The sequence below is a fragment of the Diadema antillarum genome, unplaced genomic scaffold (genome assembly GCF_040938485.1).
Source record: "Diadema antillarum isolate AM-2024a unplaced genomic scaffold, OU_Dant_1.0 seq00000782_RagTag, whole genome shotgun sequence".
Classification (NCBI taxonomy): Eukaryota; Metazoa; Echinodermata; class Echinoidea; order Diadematoida; family Diadematidae; genus Diadema; species Diadema antillarum.
The window spans coordinates 1,938,289-1,952,758 of record NW_027271670.1 but is presented as its reverse complement, the minus strand read 5'-3'; the positions used below and the strand labels follow the sequence as shown (position 1 = coordinate 1,952,758).

General features: G+C 39.4%; 1 protein-coding gene across 1 annotated transcript in view; it reads left to right on the top strand.

Annotated features, from left to right (window-relative positions):
• The first annotated feature begins 415 nt into the window (after positions 1-415).
• The window catches only part of LOC139739103 (NADPH oxidase 5-like), a 150,455-nt gene continuing 136,400 nt past the window's right edge, over positions 416-14,470 (top strand). The window contains exon 1 of the mRNA XM_071649722.1: positions 416-793. The gene's annotated coding sequence lies outside the window, so the exon portion shown is untranslated. The remainder of the gene's footprint in view (positions 794-14,470) is intronic.

Sequence of the window (14,470 nt, the reverse complement as noted above, 5' to 3'; positions counted from 1 at the left end):
CAAAGCTTGTTTTTTCCAAGTTTTCCCGGGCGTAAAGTCATCAGAGCGTCGATAGTCTACGCCCTCTAGGCATCCGATTTTTTTCTCTTTTATAAGTGAAAACTTGAGATCATTAAATATGCACTACTATTGACCAGACTGTATGATTAGGCGTGCATCAATACCTAAGAGAAGCAATCGATACGTGAAAGAGGTTTTTACAGCTACAAGAGTTCTTTTATAGCTTTATCGATTCTACCGTGGTACAATTGTGGTGGGATTATAGCACGACCAGAATCGCAGACCGGTTGCAATGTAACTTTTAAATCAATGCCAACGATTCGACAAACTGTAATGTTTGGAGATGAATGATCCCGTTTTCCACCTCCAGTGTTTGCACTTTCCATGTACCCTTGTTGCCTCGTATGAAATTTGAAGTTCATCAATACCTGGGCATCGTCGAAAACTCACGCGAGAAAGACGTAATTGCACAACGGTATTTGGTGCGCTCTCGCCGCGGTGTTTGTAGAAACCTGGGCAAGGCAATTAAACTGGCGCACTTTTGATTTCCACATATCCGTGGCACGCCACCATTGTGCAAATCGTGTCACCTTACTAACTTCCGAGATATCTGGGGGAAGGGGGAGGCAGAGTGGAGGTGTCGGATAACCTGAGACGACATCGTACCCAGCTAGTGCTCACTGCCTTTCCACTGGCATCGTATAATATCCTCATCAAGAATTTAACTTGCACCAACGGATTCTTCATCGCACGGGCACTCAACCCATCTCATCGCCTGCTCGGTCACCTATTGGTATGTCGCTTTACTTTATGTGGTAATACTATTTTGTTTCGTCTATCTCTCCCTCCGTCCCCACTTTTTTTTTCTCTTTTTCCCTCTCTCGTAAAGATCTCCACATAGACAATTGAGAAATGATCCGAGACGACAATTTACGATAATATCGTCTTCCTCACCTGTAGTAACCTCGACGAGGAAAAAGGTCGCTTGCGCGTCCATAGATTGCAGTTTAATAGCTTAAATTGATGGCCGCAAAGGAAGCGATTGTCCCAAATAATGTCGCTTGATGTGCGCTGGTGTGACAAACGAGACGCATCGACGAACGTCCGTTCCACGCACCGTTGGCTCCTGAAACTTTGAATACTCTTTTTTTCTGTATGAAATTCTGCTTCAAACTCATCAACATTCCTTGCGTGGACAGAAAAAAAAAACAACAACCACCAAGCCGAAACAGTGGCGATTTCGGTTAAATGTCGTATTTTTCTCTCTTAACCCCCCCCCCTTTTTTTGTCTCTTCAATATGCAACATGTGACAGTAAAATGTCCATATGCCCATGCCCCTGTGTTAGCAGGATACCCTTCGTAGACGCAGAGCCGAAGTGTGAAATTAGAGCTGACGATGGGCTTTGCGTAAGCGTTACCCTTTCCATAGAGCTGATTAAGTGTGGTGAATTGATTGCGCGCCACGCGGACAACACATACGATGCTTAATGCTCTCATCTCGTCTCCAAAGTGTGTTTGATGCTGTGTAATTGGCCGGAGAAATGTCAGTGATTCGTTAGGCCAATTAATCAGTAGAGATTTAACGCGAGTCTAAGGTTACAGTAGCCACAGGGTTACTGGGTTGACCTGGCTACCCATAGTCGTCATTCCTATGGGGATATCACGTTAAAGATGAAGCCAAGAGCCTGAAAAGAAATTAAGTTGGGGTCACATACCATAATATTTGCATTATGCTGATGGTTTGATATAATGTTCAGTTAGAGAGACAGTGAACAGTCACCAGAAATCAAGTAAATGGAAGAGAAAGGTAATCGGTTTTTTTTTCTTACTCTTTTACTTTTGCGAAATAGTAATAATAATGAATAATACGGGCATGGTAAGGAATCTTGTGTGATGATAATGGTCAAGTCCCTTTCATTTGTGAGAATAGGTTCTGGCTTGCCATATCAAGGTCGCAATGGTGTTCTCGGTTTTAAAGACAAAACGGTGACGACTTGATCATTGGCGTCATTAAATGTTGGTCGATTGCCCAAAAAGCCGACATAATCATTCTTACACTGGTGTGTTGTCCAACTGTGAAGAGAGAAATTTCTTGCCTGTTTTTGCTTGAAAGTTTTTGTTTGTTTGTTTTATACTCATTTATCTATGTAGCAATATCAGGGCATCGAAGCAACGTATATGAGAAAGCTTGATCAACAGACCCTGTGAAAGTAATCAATTATGAATAATACGAACTCAATTGCAGCCATCATGAACTGGCCCTTTTGATCACGTGAATGTGAAGTTCCTATTTCAGCTATCACCAATTGTTTTGTATGTATGAATGCAAAATTCTGTGATTTTCTCAAATTTGTTGGAAAGAATGAAAATTATTTGTGCAAATTAATTGTTAGAAGAATGTTATCCTTTGTATATCATAGTATGGATAGCAGTATGTGTATGTCGATATAAGTTGCCAAGCATAGATGTGCTCTAAGCACGCGCCAATTCAGACATTAAGAAAATCGAATCGTAATGTTCTTTTTTTCAACTGTCTGATTTTATTCATTCGCAAACTATGACTGATTTATCGACTTCGTTTGTCTGCAATTTAGACATCTGCACAGTCCACACGCCACTGTCCACTAAATCCATTGCCCGCAAAAAAAAAAAAAAAAAATGTATTCGTATATAAGACTGTATACGCCATAACGTGAAGTAAAAACTAAATAGCGAAAGTCAGCTGCATCTCCGTTTTGTGTCAGAAGTGTGCAAGCATTTCCATTTTAATTCTATTCATATCAACCTTACGTCATGATGTTAAGTGTGAAATGATTTTTATGACGTTTTCAGTGAAGCGTGACGTGGTAACGAAAGTGATTCTAGTTGCTATACCGTATATTTCTGGTCATCATTCTTTACATACTCTGCATACTCTTTTGAGACTGAAAGCGCAACGACAGGACAAAATACACTGCCAGGGTTTAAGACTCGCTTTTGATGTCAAGCAATTCTATTACAGCAAGAAAATTTTTTAAACTGCAATGAATAAGGTCGTCATTTGTCTCCTTCTCTAAAGGAAAAAAAACACACATGACTTCGTGTCAGTTTTTGTTTTCTCAGTTGAGAAGTGTTGAGAATGCCTTGAGCAGCAGTGCAATATCTATTTCGTAAAATGACCACTTTGCCTTAGCACATGATGAAAACGGCAACGTTTTGTATTCGTCAAATGACCTTTCCATAAGAAATCGATGGGTTTTGCAGATTTCGGATGGAAGGCATCTTAAAGGGTAATTCGGTTCATATCAGAACTGCTGGTTAATATGGTCCAATCATAGACGATGTCTGAGTGTATTTAATTGGACCAGCAGCAACAGGGGGACAATGGCCGATGTCTATTTTCGTCATAATGGTGTATGTGACGGCTATTTTCGTCATAATGGTATATGTGACGTCTATTGTGTCATTAGAATAGCCGTCTTAGGTGTTCATGATCATGACCGTGATGATAGCGAGGTTGCTCGCTTGTGCATCCTTTCACATTATTGTGTGCGCAAAGTGACAATGGGTCCAGACGTGATTTTAGTTGCATTGTCTGGGATCAGTTTCTTTATTCATGCAAGCTGCGCAGTGAAAACGCTTGCAATAGGGCAAACGAAGAACTTCACACACTAAACATTTCAAGGGAATTACTCATGTTGCGTTATCGTCTTCTAACGATGACAACTCTTTTCAAGAGACTGCTGCAATACTGCAGAAATTTTCAAATCTGCATGTAAACCGAAAACCTTGCCCGAAACTAGTCTTGCGAGACAGATCGACAACGAAAGCATGCAATAGGATTCAAAACATCGAATGTATTTGGAAACATGTAAATTGAATAGCTCGTGGGGGGGAGGAATATCAACGAAATTGATTATAGCCAGTTGGCCTATTGAACGAATTGCTGCACAACGTGCCAATAAAACCTTATTTACTTTCCACATGACTTCGTGATTTGCCAATTTACTTCAGATATCAATCTTGTTTGCTTTCGCTTCACTGTGTTCACGAACGAAAAGTATAGTTGCTTTCATTTTCATTCTCCTCTATATCTATCTGCATAATGTGTATACACACACACACACACACACACATAATACATCTAACTTAATATGTGTATGTGTTTATATGTGTCCGTATTAAAAAAAATGACAGAATTTGTTCTGTACTGGTCATGATACTCGACTACATTTATGCTTTGTACTACCTTTGTTTTTACCACCTCCACGAATATAAGTGAGAAATGGATCAAACGCTATAGCTGTAAGGTTCATGTCATAATTATGACAGCGTTTTAATCAAATTGGTTGTGCGTTGTTTATAGGGAGATGTAGTCTGCCCCTTTAAATCCCCTGTCACCTCTCAACTAAATCTCGCTCGTGTCGCGAAATTTCATGCCGTGGACGGCATTCGATGTCAGCATTGCGCTTGTGAAACAGAAGTTTAAACTGGTTTCCTGTTTGGAAATAGGAACTGAGAAATCCTCTCCAATCTCAGCGCCATTTGTTTCTCTATTTAGTTAGAACTCACGACCTGACAGTTGTGCTCTTTAGTTTCGGGGGGGGGGGGGGGGAGTGGGGAGGGGGAGTATTTCACATATCAGGAGCAGTGTGCATGGCAAAACGGAGTTTAACCGATCCTCGAATCTTCTATGATTGTGTCTGGATCCCATATATGTTCTCCAGAACCATCTGATTTAAGAATTTTACACTATCATCTCAGCATGGCATTTGTAATACTGATAGAACAATGATAACTATTAAACAGTAACCAAGACTTCAGTGAACCTGTTTCGTGCCAAACTCCCGCAGTGTTCGTTAAATGAACCCCGCGCTCGAATGAATCTTTAGGATGATACAAAATGACATCTAGCGGGTCCTAAATCTGTCACAAATACCAATATGGTGGCGCTTTTATTGTTGGCCAAAAAAAAAAGTCAATAGCTGTCATCTTTATGACCCAATTTAAAATCTTTTCTGCAGGGTGACGACACACGAAACATCGCACAAAAAGAGAGTGTGCGTGTGTGTGTTAACAACGCAAAAGGTGTTATTTCATCAGCCTTAATACAAAGTGGCAAACTGGTGGTCCGTGATACAGAGGCGTATCAGATATCCGCCCACCGTCGACTAGTCAAGCGCGAGTCATGACTTGTGATTGTCGTTCGTGCCGAGTTGGTATTTCGGAGGGGGAACGGAAATGTGCCGACATGTCGACTTTGCGCCGCTCCGCCTGCTGCAAAATGCGTCGCGGAGACGATGCGAGGCATCGCAGTTACTGCCCAGATACGCGCTAGACAAACACTGCATTTTGGTGTTAATAATACGAGATGTTTGGTAAATGTTAATGCAACCACCGGTAGCGTGGTACGCCGCCCACGAGGTGCATGAAAATAGTGCGGTCACTATACTATTTCTGCAGATAGCATACTATTTTACTTGATGGGGCTTTAAGCTCTTTCCTTTATTACTCGGAAATGTCATGAAATTCTACATTTATATCATTAAACCAAAAGCTTTCGTGCTTGACTCCCACACTTTTATTTTCGAATCGTTGATAAGTCAATTTGCATGTCTTTATCAGTTTAGCAGTCCATCAAATTGGATTGCTGAATGGAAACTCATATATATAAGTAAATAGCATATTAATAAACAACGAAATGACTTTTTTCTGTTTTCATCATATTACATCGTCAATAACGGTGTTCTTCTCGAGCTTGCTTTCTGTTCGTCTATGATAATTTGATAGCCTTTAGCAAGCCCTGCTATCATCTCAGTGACAATTTGAAATTACTCTTTTCAGTTTCTTTTCCTTCTGAAAGATTCGATGTCGTTCATTTAGCCTAGATCTAATATTCTGATATGTCAAGTACTTATTAAAAAAATACCATGACTCAAGAACACTCCATGACAACAACAAAAAATTCTCCATGCTTGACTGGGCTATTCATAATTATGCATCATTGCGTGTAAGAATAGGCTAGGTGTCATCAGTAATTTGAACCTTTTTTAACATGTGAAAGTCATCGTATGGAGATCAGATAAAAAGAGATTTGTAAAGCAAGGTTTCAATTACTTAAAATCATTCAGTTCCTCTCAAAGACTACAGGACTATAGCCTGACAGGAGGAGGGGAGGGAGGAAGAGGAGGAGGAGGGGAAAGAGAGGAGGGGGAGGAGGAGGACGGGTGGAGGAGGGGAGGAGAAGGAGGAGGAGGAGGAGGGGTGGAGGATGGGAAGAGAGGAAGAGGGGATGGGGAAGAGAGGAGGAGGAAGAGGAAGAGGAGGGGAAAGAGAGGAGGGGGAGGAGGAGGACGGGTGGAGGAGGGGAGGAGAAGGAGGAGGAGAAGGAGGGGTGGAAGATGGGAAGAGAGGAAGAGGAAGAGGGGATGGGGAAGAGAGGAGGAGGAAGAGGAAGAGGAGGCATATTGATCCTCTCTCGACATGTAGTAAGAACATTCAAGTTACCGTAAATAATGTTGGACTTGAAGGACAAGGCTGCTTGGGTTTAGAACACTGAACCCTACGTCACAAGTTTGATAAGTAGGTCCTTAAAGAGAATGGCGCGACATCACATTCCGTTTCCTTGCCTTCCGACCTAATGTCTAGCCGTTTGCTTCTAATGCCGTCTTACGAGTGTTTATCATCTCTAATGAGTTCAGCAATAGTTTATAACTTCTAAGAAGAAGTTTTGATTGCAATCACTAACTTGCCATCTTATTTAGATTTTATCATATTTTATCATATGTTTATAATCAGATTGAGGGTTTATTGCCAGTTTTTAGATGACATTGATGATGATGATGATGATGATGATGATGATGATGATGATTATGATGATGATGAAGATGTTGATGATGATTATGATTATCCCTCGAACAATAACAACATGATTGGTTACTCTCTTATCATTCCAATAATCTCTATTATAATCAATTCTGTGGTCACTATCACAGTTAGAGTTTGGAATGACGATGGGACATGAAATGAAGCATATTAGGGGACATGCAGCAGAAAAGCTACAGGACAATATCGATGTTATTTGAACAACGTTTCATAACGGCATCGGTACGGCGGTTCTTTTCCAAGGAAACTGCATAACAGACAAATCCTGTTTTCAAGAAATCTATAAAGACAGCTTCGAACATGAATGGGGCTGCTCGAAAGGTCTTACAAAAGGTCGTGTATAAGTTACGTAACGAGTCAAGTGTGTACGAAATGGCTCCCCTTTCCTCAAGACAATACACATCACTTTACTTTCTTGGGAGCCTATCATAGACTGCACGAGAAGCCCTCGGGCCACGATGGGAGAGAGAAATGGGTTGTATCCCAGCCCGAGTCTCCCCCGAAGTATTATTTGGGACATTATGGGGAATGCAATCGACGAGACAGAAAGAATGCAGTTAGCGTCAATCGTGTTTATCGTGTATTGTGTTTATTTTGTTTGCCCCGTCTCGGAAAGTGACGAACTGAGCGATGTAATGCGGGGCTAAGACACACTTCCCCATTTAGATCTGGTGACATCGTGAATACGTGATACGTCGTTAGCGATTTTTTTTTTTACATCAGGCTATCGTATATTGGGATAGTATAGCACGAGCTGGCCAATATGCCATCTATACCCCCTTGCATGTTTATTGTACACATCGCTATATGTTGATACAAAGAAACGGGCGAGAGAGCTTTCAGAATGATGTTCTTCTTCTTGAATGGGGGCGAAAGAGGAACCTCTCACTGGCCGAGCAAGAAGGCACACACTTATCGTGTTAGATTACAGCCTCGTCCGTCACCGAACATCGATTACACTCTTTTCCGCTTTATGACATGACGAAAAGTTGGCAGAGTTGGAGGTAACAAACCTCTCATTGCACCCCTCATATAAGTTCTTGCCAATGGTTATTCCTTCGGAATGAGAGGGGATCTCATACCTTTGAATACTGCATTTCACCTTGTATACAATGCATCTTCGTGTCGATCTGCCTCGTCCGGTCAAATTATGAGCAAGGGCGGAGCAACTGTTAACATGACGAGATATTTGAAACGACATTTGATGGTAAATCATAACAGTAGTATTATTAAACTGCAGATTGAAATGAAATGTACACACAGTAAGCTAGTTCGGAGTTCCACTTTGCGCATGAGCAGAAAAAAAAAAGAGAAGGTAATTCGTAGCAAGAAGCATCTGTGATGTAGTGATTATTCATGTAATCCTTGTAAATGCTGCTTGCCAGCACATCCACCTGACAACAAAAGTGGTATTAGGCAATATCCACAAAAATAGCTTGTTAATGCATTCAATGCAAAATAATGAAAAGAATGCTTTCCCAAGCGTTAATTGACGGATCACTCTGGTCTTTTGCGCAAGTTCATCCTTTATTTGAATAGGATTGATGAATCCATAACTTAATTGTTACGAAAAGCTTATGCATTATTTCGTTCTGAAAACGGCTGAAGTGCCCCTAAACTTACTGAGAAAAAATAAATTCGTACCAATGTGTCCATGAGCTAACTCTAAACTGGCTTATAATGGCACTATGTTCCCTATTAGTCTTGTCTGTATGTTGCCAGTGTATACTCACCTCGTCTCCAGGTGCCGAAATGTTGAAACCAACAGTTTGCCCGAATTTGAGCAGGTAACGTTAATAGTGTATAAGAAGCCAATGACAGAGATTAAGGCATACTTCTACAGGGGCACAGACTTATTAGCTTTGCAACGCATGCGTAATGTATACAGGGAATGTTACGTAACCCAGTCATTATTGGAGATCACATGTTAATGTTGGATAATACTTGACTGATTTCCTCTAATTGGTCTCTGTTCAGCCCAATACATTGCAGCATTATCGACTTGTCTGTTGACAAACTAATCCCGCTACCTCTTGTAGTACAGTGTATGGGTCCTAATTATGTTCCATGTAAAGGTGCTTTACAATAGCAGATGTGTGGTCTGTACCTGCAAAATGATACATACCTTGTTATGTCGTCATAACTCACAAATTTTCCAACCGTCACTGGAAAGGCTTATAACAAGAATAAGTTGTGGGTGCCTGTGTATATCAAGTTACACTGAACGTTTATTATTGTGCAGTCTCTCACATCCATCCACAGTAAAGCCAGAAGAATAGGAAAGCTCCACACCACAAATAGATCTCATTCCATATACCTCTTGACCTTTATTTTTTTTTTCAATTCAGGATTTGATTTGATTTTTCAACAGAGCACAAATTGATAAGGTACGGAAATTAGACGAAAATACAGTGAAGTTAATTTGCAAAATCAATCTTTTCAAATGAATATGCCTGCCATTGTTACGAAAGGGAAGGTTAAAAAATGTTCAGCGAAAACTGAGGGACAACCTAAAAAGCAGTGCTTATACATATATATAAATATATGAATATAAGCATGTAGGCCTACACACACACACACACACACACACACACACACACACACACATATATATATATATATATATATATATATATATATATATATATATATATAAACATATTTTTATACAATATAATACATGGACATAGATGCAGTGGCGGATCTAGAGGGGGCGCAACCGGCGCACGCCCCCCCCCCCCTTTATTTTTCGTTATAAACAAAAGAAATAAACAGAAAAAAAATGAAATGAAACCCGGAAGTGGAACCAGAAATATTGGTTGCACACCCCCCCCCCCCTTTTTTTACAACATTCCGGGATCCGCCCCTGTAGATGGACAGATATTACTCCTCTATATAGTCTGAAATAATAAACATTAGGACAAGACTCATAGCCTTAGCACCATCACCTTTTCAACCCTCCATGCGTAGTTGCAAGGGATATTCTTTTATTGCTCTAATTCATGACATCATGATATTAATGTTGAAATTGCATTGTTATTCTATCATTTTGATGCTGTTGTTTTTCAAAGAAATTGTCCAATTTGTTTAATTGATCTTGAACATGGAGTGGCTTTAAACCGTAGCAGCCGACCTTGGGTTACCTGGAGCAAACTCCAACCTTGAAGTCTCGCCTCTACCCCATCCAGTGCAGACTCGATCGTCACGCTGCCTTAATTTCCAGAGGCGTACACGTGTTTTCACGTGCTTTGAAAAAATCGATGCTTTCTATGGGCGACTTCAAGAAACTTAATCCGGTCTGTACATCGTCCCTGTGAGCTTCGACCACTGTCAGTTGACAGTGTAAGGTAGCTGCATTCATAATCATCAATGTCCCAATTTCAGTACATTGGTATGTAAGCTTTGTTGTGATAGAAAAAAATGGCATCCCATCTTTCTTGTCAGCTTGAGAGAATGAAACTTTCAGAAAATTACTTTTTCATACCCTGTTCATATTAACAGGAACATTACCCGACGATGCATAGTAACATGTTTTAGTGGGGATTGTCCGGAGTATTACCCGACGATGCACGGTAACTTGTTTAGTGGGGATTGTCCGGAGATTATCATATTGTTCACCGAAGATTATACATGTATTGAAATCGAGTCTTTGGTCGATGATTTTTCAAGTGCTACCTCTTTCCCCTAAAAATCCTCTTTGCTATAGGGCTATCACAAGGCAAATTTATTACCTACTAGGATACTAGTTTGATATTATACCTCTCGTTCTTATAGGGATTTCATGTTAGGCAAGGGAATTTGTTGAAGGTTTGTGTATACAGGTCAATGGGCAATTTGTAAAACTCTTGGGAAACTCAGAATCTCTGTCAATTGAAGTGCTAAAGTATGAGGTTGTGACAAAAGTCACTGATGAGGAAAAACATGAGAAACTTAACAATTACATACCTTTATTTCTGTTTGTTCAGGCCTGATTTTGACTAAACCTCTACCGTTCGCGTTATTTGACTCTACTCATTTTGAACATTGTGTGGCATTACCATTCGTGGGATGGGTGCCCAAGGCCTAGTTTTTCCCATATAGGAAAACGCGTCGGTCTCAAGCGATCTGCGTATACTTTCAAAGACACACAAAGATTGCGACGTTTCCCTCAGTCGAACCTCAGCAGTATAGTCGACCTATGAAGTACAGTGAGCTGCGTATGAGATATCTTGTTCCGGCTCAGGCTGGGTGTCGAGTGGACCTATAACCGCTCAACCTTTTGTAAACGAACTTCACCGAGCTTCAAGTGGGCGCAAGTGTACCTCGCTGCCAGCGGAATACGCTCTTGTCTGCGGAAATATTATATACAATGTAATGCTGCCAAATCATGTCTGATGCGATAGTTACGAACAAAATGTATTTCCTATAAAACATAAAGTAATCTCTAAACTGCATTCTCCAAGCTCTTAAACGCAGGTATGAATTCTTCGGATTGAATTCATGTTTGTTAAAGGATAAATCATCACTGTGATTACTTGGATCTCTCGATGATGATTGACACATGTTGTTCTTATAATATATACATGTTCTTGTTAGGAGGGATGAGTTGGATACTGAAACGGAGACTTAAAGAGTTAAATAATTGGATTTACGTGCAGGTTCATTCTTCAATCTGTATTCACTTCCCTGTGTGGATGAATCACATACAAAATACTTGGATCGAAATTTCGGAAGAGTCTCTAAATGCTGCACTGAAATCGATGGTACATGTATAACATAATACTTAGGTGCAAATCCATCTCAGAGTAAATATGCATAACTTTGGCACATCTCGGCAATTCAACGTTGAGTACACATCGATTTAGGTCCTAAATGACTGTATTATGATGTCATAATAAGCAAATCGATACAGCACGAGGAATGATAGACGTGAACGTTTCGTGGTTGGCAAGCAATGATAACGCATTAACTGGCCTCGCGCAGCAGAAAGGTGTCAAAACTTGACACCTTCCAAAGAAGTTCCATCCCGTTGTTCTTATGGTGATGTAACGATTTACTGGACTTCCATTCTGGCTCTTTAAAACAAAAGACAGATGGCGGAAAATGCGTTCCATTCCCATCACCCCAACCCCCTCCCCTCCCCCACCCACTTAAACTCCCCATTCCCCCGTCACTACACATCAGTGAGTGAGAGGCAGAAGCTCTTGCTCCTTTTGACCATGAATCAATAAAAGGATCTGGAGATTAGGCGATTATGACACACTAGAGTGAGACCGCTGGGGAATATCTAATCGCCGACACCTTTTTTTTTCTTTCTTTATGTATTGAACAAAAATGCATCTAACACGCTTCTTGTCAATAACCACGGGTGATAAGACTGACGTGGCTGATCAATGCAACTGACATGACTGACGGAACGTTCGCAGGGCATGGTACATATTTTGCGTATAATTAGAATGATACTAAAGTGTTCGTGACTTTGTGTATGCCACACAGAGAGAGAGAGAGAGGGGGGGGGGGGCGAGATAGAGAGGGTTAGTAAGAAAGGAATATGTATATCAATACATAAATACATTACTCACACACACACACACACACACACATAATTTATATGTATATGTTAATATGTATATATATGTATATAATTGTATGTATATGATATATATATATACATATATATATATATATGTATATATATATATGTATATATATATATATATACATTATATATATATATACATATATATATGTATATATATATATATATATACATATATATATATTACACTCGGCAAAAAATAAAAGAAAGTGAACGCCTTTTCGAGTTTATATTTTTCATATAAGATTTTGATGAAAATCACTGTATCATCTATACCATATCAAAGGTAATTAAATTGGCTATCGAGCTAGAATTAAGGTTGATACAAAGGTACATTTACGCATGAGTGAACAAATTTGTTTTTGCCCTCCTAGGCACAAAACATTGCAAAATTTGACCTTTTGTCTTTCATTGGCAAATGTTCTTCAAGATAACAATGAAAAAAAAAACAACAGTTTAACACAATGAGAGATATGAATGAAATAGCCAAAATAAGTTTTGAAATCTTTATCTCTTTACGACCTTTACAACCTAAAAAAAGTGTTGAATTAAAGGGGAAATAAAAGTTTTCTGTCAGCTCAACTTGAAATGACATATGGAGTAATGGCGTAAAGATGATTGAATAAACAAAATTCTTTTTATCTCATTCTTTTCATTTGGTGATTTAAGAATTCATGAGATAAATTCAAGACCCAAATATCATTTACACTTTTTCTACTTTGAAAAAAAAAAAACTAATCAAATTTTTACAATTTTTAAAAAACATTCCTTCTTGCCTTATTTCATTTAAATTTGGATTTGACGGAAGATTCTTAATTTTCCTGCATTATACATTTTGCCTTCATTAATCTTTTTGGCTTTAAAGATATTATAAAGATCTTAGGTTTATTTTTGCAACTTATAGTTCATGTTTCCTATTGTGCTAAATTTGTCTTTTGTTCTTATCGTTACATGGAAGAGCACTTACATGTGAGTGACAATTGTTCATTTTTGTAGTTTTTACTTTTGTGCCTTGGAAGAGAAAAACAAATATGCTCACTCATGCATAAAGTTTACCTTTTTATTTGACCTACCAGGTTGATTGCCAATTGAAATACCTTATGGCATATAATACATTAACTTTTAGCAAAATATTCAGTGAGAAATATAAACTTGAATAAGTGTTTAATTTCTGTTTTTGCTGAGTGTATTATGCATGTACAGTGTACATACCTATACATATGTATATACAGATATACTTATACATCCATTATATACATTTAATATATATATGATGCAGAAACCAATAATTCAAATCAAATATATATATATGTGTGTGTGTGTGTGTGTGTGTGTGTGTACCGTATACATAGCGAGAGACAGACAGACAGTCGGTTATGTACAGACATGCAGGTAGACGCATTCAGTGCAAAGAATTCGAGCTAGAACATTCTCTCCATACTTCACATTGAAACATCTCAAGGACCCTAGCACATTCATTGGAATTTACTTCCAAAAGTGCTTTCCGGTTCTGCATCCGTCCTAGCTATCTGTTAATCACTTTTCTGAGAAATCCACAGAGGGGGTGATATTTCTTCTCATTTCTGTCTTTTTTTCTTCTTGTCCGTCCCTTGGGTGTTTTGGGTCGAGTCGATCTACAGGTAACAATGAATATTCAGGAGGAGTTTTCAGTGAGGGGTTCAAATACGAAGCTTAAATGTATCCTATTTCCAATTTTGCTGGAATGGCATTCGGCTGATGTAATTTTCGGTGTCTGTCATGGAACGAGAAATTCAATCCGGGTTTTTGATTGATACCAGTAGACTACTCTGCGCGCTACAACTGAATCCATCCCCACCCCCACTCATCCCTCTTCCTCCATCTCCTCCTCCTCATCCTACTCCTCCTCCTCCTCCTCATGCCCCTCTCTCCCTCCTTCTATTCTCTGTCTGTCTATCTGTCTCTCCCTCCCCTTCCCCTCTTTTTCTAACCTTTTATATTTGCACCGTACTTTGGGATTCCAAGGGAAGGGGGAGCAAAATACACTT